Genomic DNA, 7,028 nt, shown 5'->3' on the forward strand with positions numbered 1-7,028 from the left:
GTATTAGGCATGAGCTAAAGTCTCTGGACGGACTTAACCCACATCGAATTTCATATGCTTGCATAGGAAAGATCGTCAACAGCAATTGGTGTTCGTTTCGTGCCAACATTTCGTAACGCTCCAATGCTTTGTCTATTGCACTCAGAGTTTCGTTATAATCTTCATCACCACTATCACACATTACTTCGACTTCACTACCATAACCACTATCGAGAGACATTTTTTTCAAACTGAATATCCATGTGTATTTGCATGTGTTCTTATACCTTCAGATCACGTGGTCGAATTCAGATATTGTGTTTGTTGAACATCATTTCTTCACAAAAGGCCCTCCCAATACAATGTCAGTGTGCTTGTTTTCCATAAGATTCTATACAAAATCAACATTTTCAATCCAACTGTTGTGTTTGTTATCCAATCCCAGCCATTTAACATAAATTCTTTTGCCTTTTTTCCTCAAAACTCTCTCCACGAGATATATATCGGGATTTGCAGTTTTTTGCAATTCTTTCCCATAGAAAGCACCCTTGATAGGTGCACCCTGCATATCTTCTAGCATAAAGGTGGCGGGGTTGGTAATGTTGACTTTGATAATTTTGAATAATTCCGTAGTCCAATTGGGTGTGTAACCTTTTTCGAAAACATGTTTTGCCTTACTGATTCGCACAACATCACCGACCTTGAATTTTCTCGGTCCAGCTATTTTCAGGTGGGTGTATATTGATTTGAGAATTTGTTTTTCGTTGGTTTTGTTGATTTTCGATGGTTTTATGCCCGTCTTCGAGTGTCGCGTATCATTGTAGGATTTCGTTATTTCAGGCAAGACATTCAACCATTTGTAGGTGCCATTCAAACTGAAATATTTGAAAAGTCTTTCTTTTAACGTTCTTATGACACGTTCGGCCATTGAAGCCTTCATGATGCTGTATGTATTGTAGTGATTTATTTCAGGTTTTTTCATTAAAGTTTGAAACTTATTGTTGTAAAACTCGGTCCCTTGATCGGTTTGTAAATTTTTTGGGCATCGCTTCGTATGTTCCAAAATATCCGAAAATGTTTTTGTGATTTCTTCTCCCGTTTTCGATTTCAACGGTCGTGTCCACACGAATTTCGAAAAACAATCGATGACGATGAGAATGAGTTTGAAATTTCGATTTTGATGAGCGTAGGATCTCATCTCAGCCAAGTCCATCTGCCACAGATCATCCAGGCCTTTGATAATGGTACGACGTCGAGGAAATTTTCTTCTAATTGGTTTATGCAGTTCACGGACAAGTTGAATCTTGTCTTTGGAAGCCATGTGGCGCGACTGATGGTCGAGATTATCAAACTTGTTATTTTATTATGTTGATGCAAAAACTAAATTTTTTATCGTGTTGATTTCCTTGATATCAGATTGTACTTTCGCTATATCCAAATTTATTTTGGAAATTTGTTTGGAAATCTCACCTTGAAAGTGCTCCATCATGTCGTTTTGTTTGATTTCAAAAAGTGTGCGAATGAACCAAATCGGGGATTTTTGTTATTATTTTCATTTTTTATCGTGTTGATTTCCTTGATATCAGATTGAACTTTCGCTATATCCGAATTTATTTTGGAAATTTGTTTGGAAATATCACCTTGAAAGTGCTCCATCATGTTACTTTTTTCCTTTTTTATCGTGTTGATTTCCTTGATATCAGATTGTATTTTCGCTATATCCGAATTTATTTTGGAAATTTGTTTGGAAATATCACTTTGAAAGTGCTCCATCATGTCGTTTTGTTTGATTTCCAAAGTTTTGTTGTGCGAATGAACCAAATCGGTGATTTCTGTTGTTTTCTTCAGCAAATTTGCCTGAATATGTTCAATATTACTTACATATTGCTGATTGAATTTTTTTAAACGCGCCACCGCCTCGTTATTGCGTACCATATTTGTTTGTACCATTTGATCAAAATTGGTATTAATTGATTGAAATTTACTATCGAATCGTTTGTTCACATTCTCCTGTTTTTTAATGTCATTACTCATGTTTGCTACTTTATCATTAACTCGCGTTATTTGTAGTTGGCATTGATCGACTTGCTCTCGCATTTTTGTCAGATTTTCATTCACTTGAACCATTTGTTTTTGATATCGACCACTTTGATTCCGTATAGTCACATCAATTTTTTTCTCAACTTCATCCATGTACTCTTTGTTGACTGCATCAGATGCGTTCGTAGGTCTCTTCACATTACACAATTTCAAATTATCAAAATCGATGTTGCCATCGGGCGTATGTAGCAAACCTACACTACTGCCTACAGTTGATGTTGTAGAATGCTTTCGCTTCCTATTGGAGCTACGCCCGAACTTGTCGATAGTCATGATGGAAATGTGACCCACATCGATATGATTCTAGTAATATGTGTTTTTCAACGTGATCAAAGTGTTCAAAAAAATGCTTGTTTCCATGCATTGAATTTTTGTCATTTTTTCGATACGATAAAGGTGACAAAATGAATGCTTTCTTCGAATCAAATTTTTGACATTTTTTTGGTGCGATTTCCATGTTATTTTTGCATTATTTTTCAAAGCGTGTTACAATGCAAATCATATGGGTTTTTGCACGAAATGATGGTTTGAAAAATACGTTTTTTTCGATACGATAAAGTTGATAAAATGAACCTTTTTTTCGTATCGAATTTTTGACATTTTTTTGGTGTGATTTTCATGTCGTTTTTGCATTATTCATCACATTATATTTTTGGAATAAAATACATGTCATTTTCAGATGATTTATTATTGACTAATGTTGGCTTCTCTGAGTTCATTGAATATAGCTGTAATTTCATTGTCAAGTGACGTATTTCCAGCATCTTTCGAAGCTATGAGCAGCTTTAATCTATCACATAACTCGTTCGGATCATCCCAATACACATACTCGAAGGGTTTGTCATTATATATCCAACGATGAGTATCGATGGCGTTCGTTTGTAGAATGCTGGAACCAACATCATTGCTATCGTAACCTTTACCAAGTGTTTGAGTTCGAAACATAGGTCTTATTATGCCGGACCATTTCCATTTTTGAGTTCCCTTCATGAATCCTCTGGCATTCAGGTGGGCTTGTGTTACGTCCAACAAACGTTTATAAGAGGCTTGATCCTCCTTATTGAAGTCTTCAGGTTCATCGAGAAAGATCAAATTATATAGCCCTGGAGTTCCTTTGAATGCGAATCCTTCAGTTATAATATTACCGCGTTTATCAAAGTCAATGTAGTTTCTACCGAGAATCCATTTCGAAGAGGACTCGTCATAAACTGGTCCATATATTTTATCAATTGAGTCGTCTTTAGCCCAGTGTTTCATGACATATTTGTGTGATATGGGTGGATATTGCTCCAGATATTCCATCATACTCTCCTCTGAAATATTTTCTATTGATGGTGGTGGTGGTGGCGACTCGTGGAATACCTCATCATCCTTTCCCGACGTCTCTGCAACATCTTCAAGTGGTAAAAATTGTGTTTCTTCAAATGCTCGAGATTGATCGAATGATGGTTTCGTCTTCATTTCCTCTTTCTCCTCCTTTTTGACATGTCTCAAATGGCCCACCGATTTTTTGGAGATTTCAGCAATATCCTTCAACGGCTTCGATATAGGTTGAAAAAACTTTTGTAAAGATTCATCCTCTTCAGACTTTCCCAATTTCAGAGCTAGATACTTTTTTCTTATACTTTTTGAAATTTCATTGATTTTGTTCTTGCGCACAACATCGACTTCTTTACTGAGTGGTTTCATATTGACGAATAACGTTTTCATCTCTATTCACACACACTTATGTACTTGTCGAAACCTTTTCGATATCGCCCCTTATTCAAATCGCATTCCTTGACAATGATAAAAGTTCCATACTTGTCACGCCAACATTCGGCGCACATTTTCTTGAATCCATCGAAAGACATGTCGGGGGAGACGTGTTCATCGAATACATGTTTCAAATTCATTTCGTCTTGCTTGAACAATACAATCATATTGCAATTGTCACGTATAAGTTGTTTGGGTATCTTGGAATATGTCTGACACAAATAGATGGCATCAATGTCCTTATGTCGACCCATGGAATAATATTCACGAATTTTCTGCTGACCATCGCAGGCTACATCATCGAATATGAATATGGAATTTTGCTTGGCCATCTCTGGACTCATAATTTCTTCGTTGTCTTGAAATGGGAAATAACCAACTCCTTTGACTTTTTCTAATATCTCTCTAAGCAGCTGATACTTGGGTTGATAAAGCGACTTTGAGTACACATAGACATTTTCGAATTTGACTCCATTCGGATGAAATAATATTGATAATGCTGTGATGGACCACATATGATGGCGCGAAACGAATTGGGCAACAACTTGCCATGTTTATTTCGATATTTGACGCCATCATTTAAATAGTCCAAGTTGTCTATGGGTAATGTATTGTCTTGTGGAACGACTTCCATGTTCTGATTGATGTTTGGGAGTTTCACTTCAATATGTAGCGTGCACATTGATGCCATATATCATTCCTAATGTTGACTTATCAAGGAGAAGGTGTCGTCAATACGCTAATCAATAAGCTGCCATTCGAATTACACTTACCTGGTTATCAATATTGCGGTCCTGGTACGAAACTACAAGAACGTCTTGCACGAGGAGATCCTGGTATTAATCCACTAGACTCGGCTTGTAAACAACACGACTTGGCATATTCACAAGACAAGTCTCTTGAAGCCCGAAATAGAGCTGATAAATATCTGGAAGAAAAAGCGTGGCAACGAGTGAAATCTAAAGACGCAACATTTGGCGAGAAAGCGAGCGCTCTCTTCGTCACCGGAGTAATGAAGTCCAAACGCAAATTAGAAATGGGAAGTGTGAAATCATTTCGACGCAGCATTTTGCAAAATATAATAAAAAATTGGAAGCCCACAACGAATGACGTGAAGAAATCCGCATCATCAGCTCTTAAGGCAGCAAAAATGGCTGACCACAAAGCTGGAGGACGTAAGAAGATACGTATACCGAGAGTTATTCCATTCGAAGCAAAATCCGGAGGAATTTTACCACTCATACCCATATTTGCAGGTCTTTCAGCTTTGGGTTCATTGGTAGGGGGAGCGAGCGCTATCGCAAAAACTGTGATTGATGCAAAAAATGCCAAAAAGAAACTCGAAGAAGATCAACGTCACAATAAAGCTATGGAACATTTGGGCTCCGGTTTGTACCTACGCAAAACACCTCGAGGATATGGTCTGTTCCTAAAAAAACAACATCAACGCAACAAAGGACGAGGTCTTTATTTGAAAAAGCAGAAAAAAAACTGCTTGTGAAGCTACCCCATAGAGCATTATATGATTCGGAAATCAAAAAATGTGCCCTTCAATTGAAAATACCACATTTTCGTGGAGTCTTTATGCGTGATACGTTGCCAACTTGTGGTCCACGGCTGCGAGAATGCGCTGTTTTGAACTTGGATTCTCAATTGAATGCAGGCACTCATTGGGTAGTTTATATTAAAAACGGCAATGCCGTACAATATTTTGATAGTTTTGGTAATCTCAAACCCCCAATGGAATTGGTTCGATATTTGGGAGGGGTACAACGATTACATATAACAATGATCGACATCAAAACTTTGATCAGAGTAATTGTGGACATTTGTGCCTACAATTTCTACTTCACAATACCTGCAAAAATGTCTAGAGATAAATCTTTGCGGAATCTAACCGATTCTGAATTGAAAACTCTATCGATTGAATATTTGATTGAGAATGCTGAACCTTGGGAATTATTGGATGTATGGCATAAATTACCAAAGGACTACCAACATCGATTCGCTTTGCAGATTCGTTTACCATGTTTCATCCATTATCGACATGAAGCTGCGTCATCATCGCTACAAAATGCAATGTATTATGGTCCTGTTAGCTCACAAAGAGAATGCTATTATTGTAGAAATGAATGATTTGAAATATTGTTGTTGTTGTTGTTTATTTAAGGTGTGTGCATGTGAAAAATGTATCAGTCATGTCTATGATATTAACTCTAACGAGTCGTTCTTCGACACTTTCCATCGATTTCAATCCACCCATTCGATTGGATTCCGATTCACAATACAGTTTAGCTTTGCTCAGTTTCCATTCGTACAACAGTATACCGAACATTGAAGAAGACACGAAATTCTATTATTACGAAAATGGTGACAAAACTAAACAAAAAACTATCGATATCCCCTCTGGATCTTATGAAATTGGTGATATTGAAGCTTTAGTCAGCAAATACATTGTACCTAAAACATACAAGAAAAATCCTCAAGAATTTTTCTATCTCAAGCCGAACAATAATACGCTAAAGAGTGAAATATTTTGTTTGAAACATTCAATTGATTTCCAACCTGCAAATAGCTTGGCTCACATTTTGGGGTTTTCGTCTACTGTTCTCAAATCCAACTTACATTACGCATCCGATCTACCTGTTGATATCATTAAAGTACGTACCATACACATAGATAGCAACATTACGTTTGGAGCCTTCTACAACGACACACCGTCTCATACGATATATGAATTTGCTGTTGATGTTGATCCAGGATACGCAATTGACGAAACGCCTAATCACCTCATCTACCTACCTATTGCACATAGAGACGAAATAAATAATATTACGCTGCGAGTGCTCGACCAACATTCTAGGCTCATTGATTTTCGCAACGAAGAAATAATAATTCGCTTGGAATTGAAGCGAAAGTATGGTGCTGGCTATCTATAAGAATAACTCATCACCAACCACCACGTCAGTCTTCACCAAGACCTTCAAACAGCGTCAACAACTGTCAACGGAAAATAAATTATTTTTTGAATCTCTTGGCTATCATGTTGTCCAATCAAGTGTTCAACATTTTCCGAAAACCGCAAAACGATGAGTCCATACAAAATGTAGAATGGCGAACCTATTACCCGTATGTCAAATCTTTTCGCAATAATGACGTCATCGAAATCAACATTAATCAATCCGATGCCTATG

The sequence above is a fragment of the Leptinotarsa decemlineata genome, unplaced genomic scaffold, assembly GCF_025532065.1.
Source record: "Leptinotarsa decemlineata unplaced genomic scaffold, Ldec_3_MD MMD2_tig00000026_RagTag_RagTag, whole genome shotgun sequence".
Taxonomy (NCBI): Eukaryota; Metazoa; Arthropoda; class Insecta; order Coleoptera; family Chrysomelidae; genus Leptinotarsa; species Leptinotarsa decemlineata.